This window comes from Octopus sinensis, linkage group LG11 (genome assembly GCF_006345805.1).
Source record: "Octopus sinensis linkage group LG11, ASM634580v1, whole genome shotgun sequence".
Classification (NCBI taxonomy): Eukaryota; Metazoa; Mollusca; class Cephalopoda; order Octopoda; family Octopodidae; genus Octopus; species Octopus sinensis.
The window spans coordinates 18440786-18463285 of NC_043007.1; the positions used below are offsets into that span (position 1 = coordinate 18440786).

Genomic DNA, 22500 nt, shown 5'->3' on the forward strand with positions numbered 1-22500 from the left:
CTGTACTCTTTCACCACAACTTTCTCTTACTTCCTGTTTCTGTTGTACCTGTATTTCAAGGGGCCGGCCTTGTCACTCTCTGTGTCATGCTGAATATCCCCGAGATATGTTAAGGGTACTCGTGTCTGTGGAGTGCTCAGCCACTTACACGTTAATTTCACGAGCAGGCTGTTCCGTTGATCGGATCAACCGGAACCCTCGTCGTCGTAACCGACGGAGTGCTTCCACATGGTTACCTTTGCCCAATGTAAGGTTGGCTAAGAGTAACTGAGATGAAGACAAATGATGGCAAAGATGGTAGCAATGGGTTGCCAGAGCAAAGATTTTAGGTAGAAGAATGTGAATATAAGACAGTTGGGGTGGGAGGATATGGACAGTCGATTGTGGGGCCAGTTATACTTTGCTATGAGTAGAGCAATAGCAATAGACTCCAGCAGTTTGAAAATTAGTGATGACCAAACAGAAAATATCGTCTACAAAATAGTTTTGTAATCATATTGATATTATCGAAAGGAATATGATTCATTATTTAAATAAGGAAATTTGTGAACTTTGAATCTATAAGAGTATAAACAAGCATAAAATAATGTAAACAACTAAAATAATAGTATATCTCAATAACATTTTTTTTCTTAATACTTTTGGTCGAAGGAAGCTCTGGCTTTCATTAGGAAATTCAATTTAATTTGATTTCTCTAATTGAACTAATTGGACATGGAAACGGCTGTAGGGATAAAAATTTCCTAGTATAGTGATTGGAATATCTTTGAATAAACTGATGTCTATAGTCCATTTTCTTCCTTTTTCTCATTCATAAATATTTAAATACCAATATACATCAGCGCAAAACTAAATATTTTAGTATTTAGTTTTCACTAAACACTGCTATAAACTGGAGGACTAGGATGCAAACATGATTACATATTATAAATGGATGGGGATGATTATATATATATTTAAAATGGCATGATTATATATATATATATATATAATTCTTATATAATTTTTTTTGCACGTTAGACCACTGGAAATGTAAATTTTGATTGAATATTCTAATTTTAATTAAATTCCATTTCTCTTTAATATGATTAAATATTGTAAGTTTTTGGATAATTTTCGGTTAAAAGTTGGCGGTTTTTATTGTTGCCAGCGAATGGACTGCGATTGCGCACTAAAATTTGAAAAGTTAGTTCGTATGAACCCGAGACAAGTAGCCTTGTTTGTCTCCTGTTGAATATGTTTAACCCTAGGTTAGACCTTGCTGAAGAAGATCAGACCTTGTGAGTTCCCCCTGACTCGCTAAAAGAAGATCAGAAACCAATTGGTCCAGGGTGCTAGATGGTAAATGTTTTTCATTTCCAAATTTATTCCTGTTGAATTTTATCCGTTATTTTTGTGGTTTACAGAACCTAGCTGTTCTTTCTAATGTGTTGAATTCACGTAAAGTGGATTCCTTATGTGTGTAAATATGCACTATATCGTATATATATATATATATGTATATATATATATATATATATATAAATTGATCAAAATAAAAACATGATGCGAAGAATTCAGCGGTACATATGTTTCGGGCCTTTATTAGACAGATTTATAACAATGCATAATGTATGTCTGTGGCCTTCTTCAGCCGCGCACAACAGCTTCCACAAGGACATGTGTTACATCAAAAATTCTTGGTTGGGGATGCAAATCCTCTCATTCGCGTACGACATAATGCAGCAGCAGCATAGAATTGAAGCATCCATCTCTTTCTTCTCTCAATGTACTCACCCCGAATTTCTATATATATATATATATATATATATATATATATATATATATATTATATATATATATAATATATATATATATATATATATATATTAAAAATGGGGAAGGCTGGTTTATGGAATTTCCTTAGGTTTCTCGTCCATAAAGAGTTTAGCTTTATGACGTATCATCAGATCCCTAAAACCTGTTGGTCCAAGACCTCTTCAAGATATGGAGGAGATACACTTTATTGATAAAGCTGCTAAAACATCACAAAAATTACTACTCAGAGTTTCACATTTCCATTTGTCGGGCAGTTGTGATCCAGAATGGAATAACAATTTAGGTTATAAATATAATTTATATTATGAAATAATTCACATCGTCAGATACACATTTGACTTTGCTTAGTCATTTCAACTAACGGCTTTTTCAAAAGCATTGAAGCTGGGATAGTAAATGTAAATAGAAAATAAAAAATTAAATTAAAATTAAAATTAGAATAAAATAAAATAATAAAGATGGCAGTTATGGAATGAAATATAGCAACTGCTCTCTCCCTCACACACACACACACACACAAAGTCGTTTCATTTTCAGTTATAATCTCTTTTTATGAAAACAATTATATTCAGAGGTGCACCAACCACCATAACAAACAAGAACAATTGAATTTATAGAGGAAGCGTAACAGATATTCCAAGAACAGCAAGGTGAAATCTATTCTGTTTTGCAAGCTGAAAAATAGGGTAGATTTGATCTTATTGCTCTTGAAGTCTCCATTTCAATTCCTCTATCTATAATTCAATCGTTCTTTTTTACAGTATCACCTGTTTATCACGGCAGTCAGTGAACATGTCATCTTCTTGCTGGCGTATTAAAATTTACCTGATAATTGCAGGTTTTTGCTATGATGTAATCTAATGCATCAATAAAATGCTGCCGAAACGGGTGTTGGGAAATTTGAACCCCAATTTTGTTCTTCTTTATACATACGCTACACCTGGAAACAACCCTTTGCCAGATATGCAGGTTATATTGGATTTGATACCTATGTGTATATGTATCATCATCATCATCATCATTTAATATCCATCTTCCATGCATGTATGGGTAGTATGGTTCATAGGAGCTGGCCAGGTAGAAAATCTACCCTGTTTTGACATGTTTTTTACAGTAGGATACCCTTCCTAACATCAACCACCCTGTGTATGTGTGTGTGTGTGTGTGTGTATATGAGTTTGTGTGTGTGTGTGTGTGTGTGTGTGAGAGTTTGTGTGTATGTGTGTGTGTTTAAAATCACAATATATTACAAATGACAACTAAAGGTTGCTTTACTTTACTGTAAACTCAGTATTGAGTGCGCAACCACTCCCGGTTTCCTGCTTGTTGATATGCGTAGGTTGTAAAGAATCCTGTAACTAATCACTTTCTGTCTGTCACTATAGATATATCTGTATACGCACATGTCTGTGTGTGTGTCTATGTGTGTGTATGTATGTATATATGTATGTATGTATGTATGTATGTATGTATGTATGTATGTATGTATGAATGTATGTATGCTAAAATTAATATAAGCAGCTGCACGCAATATATAACCATAAAGGAAATATTTGTCACAAATTGCAGTGACTGAGGGTGCTGAATAGCACATGCATATGTATATCTATACGTACACACATATATATAGATATAAAATTATATATATGGACACAGGAGTGGCTGTGTGGTAAGTAGCTTGCTTACCAATCTCATGGTTCTGGGTTCAGTCCCACTGCACAGCACCTTAGGCAAATGTCTTCTACAATAGCCTCGGGCTAACCAAAGCCTTCTGAATGGATTTGATAGATGGAAACTGAAAGAAGCCTGTCGTATATATATATATATATATATATGTATGTATGTATGTATGTATATGTTTGTGTGTCTCTGTTTGTCCCCCCCCCCCCCAACATCGCTTGACAACCAATGCTCGTGTGTTTATGTCCCCGTCACTTAGTGATTCGGCAAGACAGACCGATACATTAAGTACTACATACACTTGTCTTCATCTTTTGTTTTTCTGTAAATTTCAACTAAATATTTATATATATATATACACACACATACATGCATATATATATATATATATATATATATATATATATATATATATATATATATATACAACTTATATATAAGGGCTAAAGAAAATTATCTCAATGCCAATATGCTGATAACAGACTTTTAAATCGTCAATTTCCACATATTATTTACTCGCTACAGAAAAAACATAAAGAACTGAAATCGGGGAAGCTGGCCGATAGAATTTTTTTAAAAAGTTCGTTATTTCTATATTGAATCAATTTCGGAATTAATCTCATAAAAGATTCTTTCCTCTTCAGTAGAACATACGAAAGGATATAAATAAGATAATTACATGCGTAACCGTAATTTTAATTTTAACCATAAAGGTATTTTAATATGCTGCCACATTTTTTGATGGAATTTTTTTCTATAAAAAAAAACTTCATCCTATATTAGTAGTAGACTTATTACTACTCACTATATATATACTGTTGTGTTTGGGGAGAGTCATTTTCTTTTTGTGCTTTATAACTTAACACACTCACTGGTAAAATTTCCACTTATTTTCATTTTCATTTTCCTAAAATTTTCGTTGCTTCTTGCAACCTTTTCAAGAGTCAAGACTATTGAAAAGGTTGCAAGAGGCTACGAAAATTTTAGGAAAATGAAAATAAGAAATAAGGGGAAATTTTACCAGTGAGTGTGTTAAGTTATAAAGCACAAAAAGAAAATGACTCTCCCCAGACACAACAGAATATGCTTCAACGTACCAACGTACCAACTCATATTAAGAATCTCGCAAACCAAATCCGCAAACCAGTCCAATGACTAAAATAGAAAAAAGATAATGGGAAAACTCATGTGTGTATAGTTGGAAGGAAAAAGAAAGAATATATAAATACACACACACATACACACACACACACACACACATGCACACACATATAATCATCATTGTCATTCTTTAAAATCCACCTTCCATGCTGTCATGGGTGCATGGTTTCACAAGAGCCAGCCAGGCAGAAGCCTGCACCAGGCTTGTGTGTCTGTTTTTGTAGGATTTTTCTAGTGGATGCCCTTCCTAACATCAACCACCCAGCAGAGTGGACTTAGTGCTTTTTATGCGGCTCAAGCATAGGCAAGGTCAGTTTTGGCAAGGTTTTTACAGCTGGAAACCCTTCCGAATGCCAACCCCTTTATAGTGTGGACTGGATGCTTTTTAAGTAGCACCTACACTGAGAGGGTCACCAAGTAACTTGCAAAACGAATATCTTTTGCAGGGGAGGGGACATTGGAGGAGGTGATCTTGTGTCAGATGATGAAAGGTTCTAGTGAGACAGACAGGCAGAAACAGGTGTCTTGCTGTAGTAGAAGTTGTACAAGGTCCCCAGCTGAAGAGAGAGAGAGAAAGAGACAGATAGACAGATGAAGATAGGGAGAGAGAGAGAGAGAGAGAGAGAGAGATCAGGAATGAGGACAGAAACAGGTGTGCTGCCACAAAGGAGATACATGATTACTCAACCTGAGGGAAGTGTAGGAGAAGGAGAAAAAGAGTGGGAGACATCAGAATAGAAATGGTAGCAAAGTGCTGGGCATACTCACAAAGGACAGGAATCAGAATACAAATGGGATGGTCATGTAAAGAGAGATTGGCAAGTGTCAGGGCAAACCCTTGAGGCTCAAACACCATAATATAAGTGGCAGGATATTGTCAAAGAATTGTGATTAGAGAGTGGGGAGGGGAAGTGAGTGGTGTAAACCTGGGCATATAGAGTTGTGGGTGGGTGGGTGGTGGCTACTGGTTAGCAATGATAAAGGGAAACAGGGCCATGAGGACAGGATTGGGGAGTGAGGGGTAGGCATAGTGCATAAATGAGGAAATGTGAGGAAGAGATGTAGATTGGTTTGTTGGGCAGGGAGTGTGAAAAGTTGTCTTGTTACCTGTGGGTGGAGCACACAGGTTGGTGGCTTGTGGGTAGCAATGATACAGTGAGACACCGCCTGTCTCCTCTGAAAGCTCATTTCTCCAGCGTTCACTATTTCACCCCTTACTGTTTGTTTTTACTGTTTTACTGCCTGCTTGCTTGCCTACATACCTACATACCTACCTACCTACTTATGTATGTATGTATCTATCTATCTATCTATCTATCTATCTATCTATCTATTTATCTATATCTCCCTCTCTCTCTCTCATTCTCTCTCTCTCTCTCTATATATATATATATATATATAAATTAATAATAAAATATTAGGGAATAAATCCAAACTTACAGGGAAAAATCAGATTTAGGATTAAATCTAATTTTATAGTATAAATATATTATATTAAATTAGATTTTTTTAATATGCTAGGCCACTGGTTTTAATTGATTAACATCAATTTCTACCCTTATTCAATTATATATATATATATATATAATTACATCTTATAGAAAGATTAAATATAGGATAAAACATATACCAATGATTAAGTAATGGGCAAAATAATAAATAAGTTTGGAATAATATTCCCTCTTATTATCATTATTATTATTATTATTATTATTATTATTACATATATATATATATATATATATATATATATATATATATATTATATATATATATATATAATATATATATATATATATATATATAATATATATATATAGTAAGAATTTACAAAAAAACAAAAGATGAAGACAGGTGTATAAATAACAAACAGATGTATTAGTTTAACGCTTGGGAAGTGAGAAAGTCTTTTACATTTCGAGCCTATGCTCTTTGATAGAAAGGAACACAGAAATAAACAGAGAGAGAAAATAGAAAAAGGTTTAGTAGCTAGCGATCTATTAGGGTGAATGCCAGAAAGAGGGGTCACACAGCAGAGCTAGGAAGAAGGGGAGATACTAAAGTAGTGGTGATCCCAAAACAATTTATATATATATATATATATAGGCGCAGGAGTGGCTGTGTGGTAAGTAGCTTGCTAACCAACCACATGGTTCCGGGTTCAGTCCCACTGCATGGCATCTTGGGCAAGTGTCTTCTGCTATAGCCCCGGGCCAACCAATGCCTTGTGAGTGGATTTGGTAGACGGAAACTGAAAGAAGCCTGTCGTATATATGTATATATATATATATGTGTGTGTGTATGTGTGTGTATATGTTTGTGTGTCTGTGTTTGTCCCCCTAGCATTGCTTGACAACCGATGCTGGTGTGTTTACGTCCCCGTCACTTAGCGGTTCAGCAAAAGAGACCGATAGGATAAGTACTGGGCTTACAAAGAATAAGTCCCGGGGTCGATTTGCTCGACTAAAGGCGGTGCTCCAGCATGGCCGCAGTCAAATGACTGAAACAAGTAAAATAGTGAAGAGAGTATATATATATATATATAATACCAACATTTTCCAGTTTTCTGTTTACATATATATATGTCTCTGTGAGTTTGTGTTCATGTTTGTGTTTGTCACTCACAATCACTTGGCAACTGGTGTTGCTTTGTTTATGTTCCCTTAACTTAGTGATTTGGCAAAAAGAGACAGGTAGGATAAGTATCAGGCTTTAAAAAATAGATACTGGGTTGATTTTTTACAGCTAAAACCCTACAAGGCAGTGCCCCAGCAAGGCCACAGTCCAATGAATGAAGAAAATGAGACATGTATTTTTATTGTCAAGTAATTTTTTCAGGTCGCTGATTTCAATTTTTTCTTTCTTTTTATCTGACATAAATATCTGGAAAGCATGTTATTGCATTCTTATTGCATATAAACTTTCCAATTCAATGATTTTTGTGTCTTGTACAAACATTAATCTCACGATGTATCCAGCTGTGCTTATCAGATTAATAAATTTCTATAGAAAAAAGAAATAAGATATTTTTTAATACCTTGGTTTCATAAAGAAATTGAAAAGTGAATTATGCAGTTTTTGAAATACAAGAATGAATGTTGTCGCTGGTATTCACTAAGCAAGTATATGACTGTGGTAAGAAGTGTGTGTGGGTGGGTGTATAAATATGTGTATGTGTGCGTGAGTGTGCACATGTGCACACACACATTTATATGTGTGTGTGTGTGTGTGCTTTTGTGTCTGTATTTGTCCTTCACCACTACTGGACAACCAGTGTTTGTGTATTTATGCCTCCATAACTTAGTGGCTTGGCAAAAGAGACTGATAGAATAAGTAGCAGGCCAAAATAATAATAATAATAATAATAATAATAATAATAATAATAATGACAGTGACTCTCGTGGCTTCTGATCTTAACTGATTGGAAGTGTTATCATGTGCATTGTTTTTTCTTGGTATTAAAGATGGGCTGCAGCAAATATTCTGCTCAATACCACAGATTTGCTTGTCAGCTGTTTGACCATAACCAGTTGAGCATGTCCCTTGGTGGCTGACGATATGTGCATCTCTGATCACAAGCAGAAGTAGTGGGGGAGCACCTTAGCCATGTGTTGAAAGGAATTCTTAGAGGTTTGGATAATTCACCTTTGGAAACATGGGTGGTTCGTTCAACGTCCTTAAACAACCCTTATTCAGGGACCTTTTGAGTGGGATGGGTTACCCAACCAGAAGAAAATTCTAACTGGGCCCCACCTGCAAGGTCATGTGCTGTTTATCTTGATATGAGATCACCATTTCGCACACATATGGTTGTGATGCAAGCGCCTGGTGTACCCTTATCAGACAGGTAGTCATGATGGGTATACTGGGCTTCGTATATTTTACCCCAGTGTCACTTTGATGGCATGCACTGCTCTCTCACTCAATAATAATAATAATAATAATAATAAAAAGAGAAAAACAAGTACTGTGATCAATTTTTGCAACTAAACACTTCAAGGTGGTACCCCAGTGTTGCTGCAGTCTAATGATTGAAATAAGTTAAAGATAAAGCAAGCAAATGTGACAAAACAGAGGCACCTAATATTTTAGTGGTTGATAGATTAAAGTTGATGTTATTTTTAAGCCATAAATTAGCCCTGAGAGGACAAGCTCAAACCCATGATAAAAGATGTTCTAGCTGAAACTATATTTTCTTATTTTCATCTAATGCATATGGAACCATATTTTCTAACTTGAGTAATCTCCTAAGCAAAAATGAGCCTAAAGCTAAAATAATCCTGTAGCTAAAATGAGTTCATTGATAAAATCTTACAGGTTAGTAACAGTAGTGAAAGAATGTGCTAGAATCTTTTATACTCTAGGCACAAGACCTGAAATTTTTGGAGAAGGAGCCAGTTGATTACATTGACCCCAGTATGCAACTGGTACATATTATGTATACCTTGAGAGGATGAAAGGCAAAGTCGACCTCAGCAGAATTTGAACCCAGACCAAAAAGACAGACAAAATACCTATTTCTTTACTACCCACAAGGGGCTAAACATAGAGGGAACAAACAAGGACAGACAAATGGATTAAGTCGATTACATCGACCCTAATGCATAACTGGTACTTAATTTATCGACCCCGAAAGGATGAAAGGCAAAGTCGACTTCAACAGAATTTGAACTCAGACCGTAAAGACAGACAAAATACCACTAAGCATTTTACTTGGCATGCTAACATTTCTGCCAGCTTGCCACCTTAAAGAATGTGCTAGACTATAATATATTGGTTTTAGACTATGGCACAAGACCAGCGGCATCAAGGAAAGGGCTAAGTCACTTACATCAACTCCAATGCTCAGCTGGTACTTATTTTACTAACCTTGAAAGAATAGAAAGCAAAGTTGACCTCAGCAGAATTTGAACTCAGAGAACATAAACACGAAGGAAATGCTGCTAAGCATTTTGGCCTGCATGCTGACAATTCTACAAGCTCACTACCTTAATGAGAATGAAACATGTTGAAGAGGGATTGTAGTAAGCTACAAAATTCTTACATTCTCTTGATTTCCTGTAATTCAGCCCATCTCATGATCCCAGCAAACAAAATGGAAAAGGTGTTGCCCTGGAAGATTGCAAGGGAGATGCACTGGAACAGCCACTCTGACTCATGGAGCTTGCACTTGCAGACAGCCATCTCCATCCCAAGAGCAGTAGGCAGGGATATGGTCCAAGGGCCAAGAATGCCAGAGGTCTCCACTGCTACAGGATTGACTATAAACCTATCAGAGAGTGGTTGATACTTTGACAGTTTACTTTTCTCAGCCTGATGAGGTGTATAGCCTGTGATGGGAGTTAAACTCACAAACTTTCCACTGGAGAATGTATCACAGCATGTAGAATCCCAGATGAGAGGCCTACCACCATGGAGCAGGAATATTCTTTTCAACTCTAGGTACAAGGCTTGAAATTTTGGGGGAGGGGGCCATTTAATTACATCGCCCCCAGTACGCAGCTGCTACTTAATCTATCGACCCCGAGAGAATGAAAGACAAAGTTAACCTCGGCAGAATTTGAACTCAGAACATAAAGACAGATGAAATACCTATTTTTTACTACCCACAAGGGGCTAAACACAGAGGGGACAGACAAGGACAGACAAACGATTAAGTCGATTATATCGACCCCAGTGCGTAACTGGTACTTATTTAATCGACCCCGAAAGGATGAAAGGCAAAGTCGACCTCGGCGGAATTTGAACTCAGAACATAAAAACAGACGAAATACTGCTAACCATTTCGCCCGGCGTGCTAAGGTTTCTGCCAGCTCACCACCTTCATGAAACAGGAATATTGTCATACCATCAGCCATTTACTATCCCCTCAGTCTAACCCCGCTGGCTTGGGCTGGGAGGAGAAGCCTGCAGCATCGAGGCCATGCTTTATGAGAATATTCTTGTTAACATTTTTGTTGCTATCCTTCTTTTGAAATACAGAAACTTTATTTCAATTAATTTTTAAAATTGTGAAGAATTTAGTAAAATAACTGTGTCGTTATTAAATTGGTGTTTGGCACCTAAGATGGAAGTTTTAAGTTTAGATCTTTAGAAAAAAACCCAATTTGTATGGCCTTGGACAGGTTAATACCAAATGGGTGAAAATATGTTGAACAAAACTTTGTGCAACATGTGTATGTGGTGAACTATTGTTACATAAATGAAAAAGAAAATCAGAGAAACACAAAAAGAAAAGCATTTGTGCCAGAAATATATAATCTCTCTCTATATAAAGCTGAAGTTGTCTGTGTATGGCAGGTTTGGTAGCCTTCAACTAACACTATCTCCTCCGAGACCCTGCGATGAAGGTTGACCAAAATTGAGAGTATGATAGAAGATGGCTTGCTCTTCCTTCTGTAGAAGAAAAAAATTCAAATCGGACCATGTTAACATCAAAAATTATTTACATCAAAAAGGTGCTTATCTTCTATGAAAATCCCTATTTTTTACGATTTTTTGACTGCTGTGTCGCCATTTTTCGGTGTATTTCAACTAGAAAAATGTTCACTTAAAGAGAATAACAAGCTACATAATGCAAAATTTTTACTTTTCAAAAATTCCAATTCTAAAAGGTCGAAACAAACCGAGCAACGCCGGCAATACTGCTAGTATAAAATATACATATATAAATATACAGAAAGCAACAAAATGAAATGCAATAGGAGAAAGTATTCCGGAGGTAATGCAATCTCATCTGATAAAAATAATCTCTAGTGTTAGTGTTAAAACCCTTGTTCCTTGTAAAGAGGTTGGCATTTCATCTGGGATGTCACAGTCAGTGACTCCTTTGCTCCTTCTCACATCCTGAATGCTGCAGTAAATGGGAGGGTCACTTCTTTCCTAGCCAGACAATACAAAATCCTTAAGTATTGGGACTTGTGAGTGATCCATTTCTTTTAGCCCATGGCGTTTGTGATGTCTGAAGGGGCTGGGCTACCAATAGCAAAGCTCTTGTCACCATTTGTGACTCACCTTACTGAGGTGTCAGGTGATACCTATGAGGGTGCTTAATCGTTCCAATGCCTTAATCTCATCATCACCTGTGGTAATGCCATGAGCATGTTGGCTGCTTCAGTAGGTTCTGTTGAACCTTAGGGGTGGGACTGATTGATGCTCTTAATGTTGAACAGATGATTTTTCTTCTTTCTTCCTCTTTTTCTTCTTTTTTTCTTTCTTTGCTTATGTTTATGTTTTCTTTGGTTTTGGAATTATATTTGAATGTGGTTTCATTTTTGGATTTGGTTTGCAAGATTCTTTATATGAGTTGGTGTGTTGAAGCATATTCTGTTGTGTCTGGAGAGAGTCATTTTCTTTTTGTGCCTTATAATGTAACACACTCACCGGTAAAATTTCCACTTATTTCTTATTTTTATTTTCCTTAAATTTTCGTTGTATCTTGCAACCTTTTCAATAGAGAGTCAAGACTATTAAAGTCAAGACTATTGAAAAGGTTGCAAGACGCAACGAAAATTTTAGGAAAATAAAAAAAAGAAATAAGTGGAAATTTTACCAGTGAGTGTGTTACATTATAAGGCACAAAAAGAAAATGACTCTCCCCAGACACAACAGAATTTGAATGTGGATTACTCACGTAATTAAGTACTTCTACCTTTTATGGTTGAGAATAAATCATCATAATCATCATTGTCATTGTCATCATCATTGTCATTGCTGTCATCATTTAATATCTGTTTTCCAGAATTAAAATAATGTCATGCCTTAAAATAATACCTCAATAAAAATTTTCTTGCATTTAAAAAACCACTTGTATAATGAAATAATCTGATCAGATAAAATAATCTCATGTGATAAAATGATAACATAGCTAAAACATTTGCATTGATATACTGATAATGTAATTAAAATATTCCCATAGTTAAACTGATAGCATAGATAAATATAGAACTTAGCTAATACTCATAACAAAATTAAGCTGATAACATCGCTAAATTGATGAAATAGCTAATACTGATAACATAGCTAATGGATGGAAGCACTCCGTCGGTTACGATGACGAGGGTTCTGGTTGATCCGAATCAACGGAACAGCCTGCTCGTGGAATTAACGTGTAAGTGGCTGAGCACTCCACAGACACGTGTACCCTTAACGTAGTTCTCGGAGATATTCAGCGTGACACAGAGAGTGACAAGGCCGGCCCTTTGAAATACAGGTACAACAGAAACAGGAAGTAAGAGTGAGAGAAAGTTGTGGTGAAAGAGTACAGCAGGGATCACCACCATCCCCTGCCGGAGCCTTGTGGAGCTTCTAGGTGTTTTCGCTCAATAAACACTCACAACGCCCGGTCTGGGAATCGAAACCGTGATCCTATGACCGCGAGTCCGCTGCCCTAAACACTGGGCCATTGCACCTCCACACATAGCTAATATTGATATAACTAAACTGATAATACATAAGCTAGTCCTCATAGCTTGTTCTGATAATGTAACTAAACTGATAATGTATATATACTGATAATATAGCTAAGCTGATAATGCAGCCAAGCTGATAATACAAGTCACTTGTGAGGTCTCTCATGAGTGCTCCTGGTATCCTGGAATCAAATACAACCTGTTGCATGGTCAGTTCATCAGCAACAAAACTGGTACCTGCACTAGGCTTGCCTGGTGAGGAGCAGTTGCTAGAAACCGAGCAGAACTAAAAGCAAAACCTGTCAAATGGAGAGATGAACAGGGTGTAGGTTCAACAGCTATCTAGCAATAGCACAGGCTTTCAGAAATTTCCAGTTGGTGTCTGGTGTACTGGAAGAGTATTGGGTTTGAGGTACCGTTTAGCTTTTGGTAAAACATGTCTCTAGAATCTGCTTCAAATCTAGGCTACGTCTGCTCTGATAATTGGCAGTGACCTCTACAGTGGTCAGTAGTCGAGAGCAAGATGAGCTGTTATTGATCACATTATCCCAAAATGTATATGTATGTGACCAGCGACCACATGTGAACTCACGAACTCATATTCTTTGTGAAACACTAAATATGCATTGGAGATGGCTCAACCTACCCTGGGTGAATGCCATTGCAAGTACAAGTAGTAAGTATGCATACATATGAACATGCATATATACATGCATGCATATATACATGTATGCATACATATATACATACATAGCTGTATGCATACATAATACATGTATGCATACATACATATATGTATGCATATATACATAGACACATGCATGAATGCTTGCATACATGCATGCATAATACATAGATGTATGCATACATACATGCATACATACATATATACATGCATGCATACATACATGCATGCATACATATATGCATGCATACATACACACATGCATACATACGTGTATACATACATGCATGCATGCATACGTACATGCATACATGCATGCATTCATTTATACATACATGCATGCATACATACATACATACATACATGCATGCATACATACATGCATACATTCATACATGCATGCATACATACACACATGCATACATACATGTATACATACATGCATGCATACATACATGCATGCATGCATACATACATACATGCATACATGCATGCATTCATTTATACATACATGCATGCATACATACATACATACATACATACATACACACATACACACATAAATACATACATACAAGGGATTCTATATGGTTTCTGTTTACCAAATACACCCACAAGAGACTGGTCAACCTTGATCAATAGCAAGTGCCCAAGCTGCCACGTCGTGGGACTGAACTCAAAACTACGTGGTTACAAAGTGACTATTGAAACAATCCAACCAGGCTTGCAAGATATGAAAGGAATGTTTCTTTACAATTTTCTTTCAAATCTTTTACGTGAACAACTTCCGCTCTATGCGGCATCACATGCATGACAAGATCTATGGTTATGCAAAAAAAAGCAAAATCAGTGAATTAAAAGCTAAAATGCAATAAAACTGTGTTCATGCTGTTTTATTTAGTTATTTGATTTTTATTTTAGATTTTTTACATGATTTATATTTTCCAGATATTGAATTTTACAGTAGAAAGAAAAAAATTAGTGATCGGCAAAAAGCTGAAATGTAATAAAAAGGCTTTCCTCAAATATCTTTCAGGGATTCATGTTATATCAATTACAAATGCTAATTGTATTCAAATACAGACAATGGCATAAAGAAGCTCTTTCACATGCATACACAGGAAATTATAAATCTACCGTTACCTCCATAAAGCCCCAATGTTTTGCAGCTGACAGCACCTTTTATTCCTTACTCAACGTTCAACTCCCAAACATCATCTGCTAACACCAGAGAGACCTGACCTCAACCATTCAGTCCCATTGCACAGCACCCTGAGCAAGTGTCTTCTATTTTAGCACAAGGTTAGCCAACGCCTTGTGAATTGATCTGGTAAACAGAAATTGATAAAGGTTCCTTATATCTATATATATAAAACTGTAGTTGTGTGAGTGTCTGTCCCCTTCGATTTAGATTCCTAACTACTCCCACATTTTGCGGTGCAGTTTAACCAAATTCGGGTATCTTATAGTCGTGATTCATATCAAGCCCGTCTGGGTATTAGCGTGCGTCTATGATGAGTCTACGATTTAAAAAATAATTTACCATCATTTTTTATTCCATTTTAATGCATATTTTTTCGTGTGTCGATGGCGGCGGAGTTGGCGTCCATGGTCACAGCTGCACCTGTGTTGCTTCTCCCCCTTCTTCCCTCCCTCGTGAAGCTGTGGGGAAAGAGTGTAAGGAAATCAACGTCGTAAAGCGTTGTCAAGGAGACCAGCGTTCTTTTAGAACAACGACTTCATGGCTTGAAGACACCAAAACAGAAATGGCTAAGAAAGCCCGAATTGGCATCTATAAGGGAAGTAACTCTCTAAAAATGCTTATATAGTTATTTCCCTTACAAACACGAGCAACGCTGGGCGATACTGCTAGTATACATATATATAGATTTGGAATGTTATATATATATATATATCGGTAAAAGTAATATGTGACAATTATTCGGTAGCCAAGATAAAACTCTGAGTTTTGGATGGCGAGGTGGAAATCCACACTACCATCTCTTCAGTTATCCGGCCATCGGAAAAACGCTATGCAAAACGACCGTTATACTTAGCATTTTTCCAATGGCCGGATAACTGATGAGATGGTGATGTGGATTTCCACCTCAGCATCCGAAACTCAGAGTTTTTATCTTGGCTACATATTACTTTTACAGATAAATTCTTCTATTTACATAATATTGAGGTCTCTTTCTTTCTCTTGTTATCTTACCATTTTTACCAATATATATATATATATATAACAAAACTGGGAGGAAGGGAAGTGGGACGAAACGACGAATCGAATCGACCCTGACGCAAATGCGCTGTCAGACAATAATGTCATCATCATCATCATCATCATCATCATCATCGTTTAGCGTCCGTTTTCCATGCTAGCATGGGTTGGACGGTTCTACTGGGGTCTGTGAAGCCAGAAGGCTTCATCAGGCCCAGTCAAATCTGGCAGTGTTTCTACGGCTGGATGCCCTTCCTAACGCCAACCACTCCGTGAGTGTAGTGGGTGCTTTTTACGTGCCACCCGCACAGGTGCCAGACAGAGCTGGCAAACGGCCACGAACGGATGGTGCTTTTTATGTGCCACCGGCACGAGGGCCAGGCGAGGCTGGCAATGGACACGAAACAGGGCGGTGCTGGCAACGGTCGCGAAACGGAAGGTTCTCTTACATGCCACCGGCACTGGTAACACATCTGCAATTTCCATTGATCGATTTCCTTTCATCGATTCTGTAATAAATAAAATATATGCATGCATACAAACATATATGTACGTACCTACATCTACACGTTCGCGTCAGGGCCGATTCGATTTGTCGTTTCGTCCCACTTCCCTTCCTCCCAGTTTTGTTATATATAATTGAGACGCGATAATTCTCTCCCTTTGCTTTGCCTTCCCCGCTCTCTCTCTCTTGCTCACTCTTCCCCTTCTCTCTCTTGCCGCTTCTCTTCTTCTATCTCTCTCTCTCTCTCTCCCTCTCTCTTCCTCATCTTCGCCACTCCTGGCCACTTCCTTTCGCCTCCTGCTTTCAAGCTGAAAGGACATGTTCCCTAGTGCTGCTACTACAACATCCTCGTCTTGCCAAACAAAGGCCTTTTCGTTTTGTTTTTCTCGTTTGTTTTCTTGTCTTTTTATTTCTTGTTTTGCATTTTCTTGTACGTGTATTTTTATCTTGTATTTTATTTTGCATTTGTATCGTTTTTACATCCTGTTTTTGTCACATGTTTTTCTTGTCTGTTTTTGCCCCTATGCGAGGTTATTTTATTTTAATTCTCTTGCAATGAAGGACTAGTTGACGAGTCGTGTCCTGTTTTATCCTTCGAAACACGCTTGAGTTAGCTAGAGACAGCTGATGAACTGGGGATTTTTCCTCTGTGGTTTGTCCTGTACCTTGTTTTTCTGTTGTAAAAAATATGGCTTGTCCGTTTTCGTTTTTCGTTGAGTTCTATGTCTAGTTGCAGTGTCCTGTACTCACGTATATATATTTATATATGCATGTATATATACATGTAGATGTAGGTACGTACATATATGTTGGTATGCATGCATATATTTTATTTATTACATATATATATATATATATATTATGTGAAATAGAAAGATGAATAATCTTGTAGCAGATTAATCAAAAGTTTAACCGATACCTTGGTAGCAAAAATCACAGCAGAAGACAGCACGGTTGGAGGTACAACCATATGGTGTTGCAACCGTGCGTTGGTGCGGATAATTGAAATTAAAATATTATTGGTGAATTGAAGAAATGGAGCTGAACGAAGATTGAACAGAAATCGTTTTATATCATTCTACACGTGTTCGAAACACGTGTAGAATGAAATAAAACGATTTCTGTTCAATCTTCGTTCAGCTCCATTTCTTCAATTCACAATAATATATATATATATATATATATATATATATATATATATAATGGCCAAAAGTCACCTGACAGTGAATCAAAATTTCATAAATACTATCTGTAATTCTGTATTCACTTGAATGGGAAAAATGTTTCACTCAAGAAGGATTTCAGATTGAATTATTTCCATGGTATTTCATATTTAGATGCTTTTATTAAATTCATTCAGTTGTTAAACATAAATAAATCTGGGAATTAAATGGTTTTGATTTACTGTCACATGGCTTTTGATCAACCCTGTATATATATATATATATATATATATATATATATATATATATATATATATATATATATATATATAGGGAGAGTTTACGAAAAAAACAAAAGACGAAGGCAGGTGGTGTACAAAACAAACAGATGTATTAATATAACACTCAGGAATAGAAAGAGTCTTTTATGTTTTGAGCCTACGCTCTTCTACAGAAAGGGACACAGAAAAAACAAGGAGAGAAACAAGGAAAGAAAAAAATGTGTGTAGTGGCTACGATCTATCATATATATATATATATATATATATATATATAAGGAGAGAGAGAGAGAGAGAGAGAGAGAGAGAGAGAGAGAGAGGAGAGAGAGAGAGAGAGGCAATGACAGGAAACTGAAACCTTTGGAAATATGCTGTGATTGAGAAGATCCAACAACTAAAATGAGATCAAGGCCATGGCCAATGCCAGCATGTCTGGTCCATTAAGAAGTACTCTTGATGCGTCGGGCGATATGATTTGTTTGAGAAGACCTGTTGTGTCAAATAAAACCAAAATCGTAGCTGTGGCCAGTGCTCCCTGACTGGCTCCCCATGCCAGTGGTACGTAAAAAGCACTATCCGAATATGATCGATGCCAGTGCTGTCTAACTGGCTCCTGTGCTGGTGGCATGTAAAAAACACCCACTACATTCTCAGAGTGGTTGGTGTTAGGAAGGGCATCCAGCTGTAGAAACATTGCCAGATCAGATTGGATTCTGGTGCAGCTACTGGCTTTCCAGACCTCGGTCAAACCGTCCAACCATGCATAATGCGCTGAAATTTAATGAACAAACTGTCAGCAGAAAGCCATTCATTTAATAATTTGAAATTTGGACAACAAATCACAAGTAGATTAAGCATTTGTATAAGTGCTGCAATATTTTGTACAAACAGGCTACTAAATGAACAAATTTTGTAGCAAATGGTCTTCCTGAAAGGAAGTATGTTCAGCTAACAAGCTGAAATTTGAACAATAAACTACATTTGACAATGCAGAAATATAAGTGGGCTGGAGAACATATATAAGTGATTTGTTAAGATCCATGAATGCAGTTTATGTAGCTTGCTATTTTGCACATTTTATTTACAAAGGAATATTTCTCTTTTTGTTTTTTTACTAAAAACATGACCATAAGCTAACAGAAACCAGACAAAGAGGATCACACACACACATACACACACACACACATGCACACACGAATATATAATGTATCTTTCTCTCTCTCTCTCACTTTATCTATCTATCTATTATATATATATATATATATATATATATATATATATAATCTATCTATCTATCTATCTATCTATCTATCTATCTACACTTTGTGGTACCAGTGCCGGTGGCACACAAGAGAACCATCCGAACGTGGCCGTAGCCAGTTCCGCATCGACCGGCCTCCGTGCTGTGGGCACGTAACAAACACCATCCGATCATGGCCGTTCGCCAGCCTCATCTGGCACCTGTGTCGGTGGCACATAAAAACACCTTCCGAAGACCCGGCAAGACTAGTCAGTCCACCTGTGCATACCTTCCTTCTTGTGACACTTGTGAAGACCGGTTGAGGCAAGTGAAAATCAAATCAAATCAAATCAAAATAGACAAAATAGATGAACATCAATGGAATTTGTATCTTGTGGTACCAGTGCCTGTGGCACACAAGAAATCCATCAGTGCTGTAGTCAGTGCGGTGGGCACATGACAAACACCATCCGATCGTGGCCGCTCGCCAGCCTCATCTAGCACCTGTGTCGGTGGCACATAAAAACACCATCCGAAGACCCAGCAAGACTAGTCAGGCCATAACCCATGGCCCCTACCTGGGACGTAGTCAGTCCACCTGTGCATACCTTCCTTCTTGTGACACTTGTGAAGACCTGTTGAGGCAAGTGAAAATCAAAACAAATCAAAATAGATGAACATCAATGGAATTTGTATCTTTGTGGTACCAGTGCCGGTGGTACGTGGCACACAAGAAAACCATCCGAACGTGGCCGTAGCCAGTACCGCATCGACTGGCCTCCGTGCTGTGGGCACGTAACAAGCACCATCCAATCGTGGCCGTTTGCCAGCCTCATCTGGCACCTGTGTCGGTGGCACATAAAAACACCATCCGAGCGTGGCCGTCTGCCAGCCTCGTCTGGCACCTGTGTCGGTGGCACATAAAAACACCATCCGAGCGTGGCCGTTTGCCAGCCTCGTCTGGCACCTGTGTCGGTGGCACATAAAATCACCCACTACACTCTCGGAGTGGTTGGCGTTAGGAAGGGCATCCAGCTGTAGAAACACTGCCAGATCTGACTGGACTGGTGCAGCTTTCGGGCTCCCCAGACCCCAGTTGAACCGTCCAACCCATGCTAGCATGGAAAGCGGACGTTAAATGATGATGATGATGATGATGATGATATATATATATATATATATATATACTAGCAGTATCGCCCAGCGTTGCTCGGTTTTGTAAGGGAAATAACTATATAAGCATTTTTAGAGAGTTACTTCCTTTATAGATGCCAATTCGGGCTTTCTTAGCCATTTCTGTTTTGGTGTCTTCAAGCCATGAAGTCGTTCTAAAAGAACGCTGGTCTCCTTGACAATGCATTACGACGTTGATTTCCTTAAACTCCCTTCCCCACAGCTTCACGAGGGAGGGAAGAAGGGGGAGAAGCAAACACAGGTGCAGGTGTTTGAGCGTGGACGCCAACTCCGCCGCCATCGACACACGAAAAATTATGCATTAAAATGGAATAAAAAATGATGGTAAATTATTTTTAAAATCGAAGACTCATCGGAGACGCGCGCTAATACTCAGACGGGCTCGATATGAATCACGAATATAAGATACCCGGTTTTGGTTAAACTGCACTGCAAAATGTGGGAGGAGTTAGGAATCTAAATCGTAGGAGACAGACACTCACACAACTACAGTTTTATATATATAGATATGAAAGAAGGTTTGAAAATGCAATTTTAAAGATGTTTATTCACTTGACCGATTTCGCTTTTTTTAGAAAAAGATTGTCAAAAGTAAAATGTAAAGCTTTGTAAAAGCTTTGTTGTGTCAAGTACTGGTTGTCACAAAAGTATTAAAATACTTATATACATTCTTTGGTTATAATAAGAAAATGTTAAAAACAGTTAACAAGGAAATATCTGAGAAAATATTAAACAATAAGTATTAGGAGTTCAATAAAAATCATGTTTGTTTGGAGGTATCTATATACATACACAGAAAATCCTACACTTTCTCCCTTGTTTGCCCCGTGACTTTATTCTTTGCACTGGTACATTTTCATGAGCATAGCACTAGGGGATGGTTAGTATCCCTCACCATTCCCCTGTGGACGGAGTGCTGTTGATTCCATTGCTGCATCAGCACAAAAAGTTGCTGCACCATGCATGGTAAGAGTATCTAAAATCTCTAAGGTGTGTAGGCTAAGTATGAGAGGGAGTAATGGCTGAAGAAAAACCAAGAATGAGTAGTTGAGGGAGAGAGTATAGGATGTATAGAGGATGGCCATTAACTTAGGCTGTGAAGATTTTGGTTAGGTGACCTAGGAGGGGGATAACAAAGAGAGGGGGGGAAGAGTAGGAGAGGAGGGAGAGAGGGGAGAGAGAGAGAGCTTGGACAGACAGACTTACAGACAGAGGGACAAGGACAGAGAAGAATATCAGAAAGACCAGAATGAGAGGGAAGTTAGAAGCAAGAGTATCCTCCTCCTCCTCATCATCATCATCATTAGGCAGGAGCTGGCCTGCTGGAGACCTGCCCAGAATCTAGTCATCTGTTTTGGCATGGTTTCTAAGGTTGGATGCCCTTCCTAATGCCACCTTATATGTAAGCCTATTTATAAACACCCCTATGTGTGTGTGTGTGTGTGTGTGTGTGTGTGTGTGTGTGTGTGTTTGGTGGGGATGTGTGTGTATGTGTTTTGTTTGTGTGTATCTTTATCCTGACATAATGTGATTATTGTAAATGAGCATCACCAACATACAAGTGGTGTTGTTAATTTCCAGTCCTAAACATGTTTAGTTATTAGAGAATATCACTTTGCTTGGAAACAGGTGACGGCTGATAAACAGGAAGATCATATGGCTGTAGAAAAGCTCCTTCAACAAGTTTCATCTGATTCATGCAAGCATGGGGAAGTGGATATTAAACGATGATGATGATGATGATATCTCTATATATCAAGTTGAAGTTGTCTGTGTGTGGCAGGTTTGGTAGTCTTCAACTAACACTATCTCCTCCGAGACCCTGTGGTGCAAGTTGACCAAAATTAAGAGTATGATAGAAGATGGCTTGCTCTTCCTTCCGTAGAAAAAAAAAATTCAAATCGGACCATGTTAACACCAAAAATTATTTACATCAAAAAGGTGCTTTTTTTCTATGAAAATCCCTATTTTTTACGATTTTTTGACTGCTGTGTCGCCATTTTTCGGTGTATTTCAACCAGAAAAATGTTCACTTAAAGAGAATAACAAGCTACATAATGCAAAATTTTTACTTTTCAAAAATTCCAATTCTAAAGGGTCAAAACAAACCCGAGCAACGCCGGGTGATACTGATAGTATTATTA

The 22500-nt window shown here is 37.6% G+C and overlaps 1 protein-coding gene across 3 annotated transcripts in view; it reads left to right on the plus strand.

The window, feature by feature from the left end:
- LOC115217258 overlaps positions 1 to 22500 on the plus strand; it is a 60141-nt gene that overhangs the window by 23409 nt on the left and 14232 nt on the right. The window lies entirely within an intron of this gene.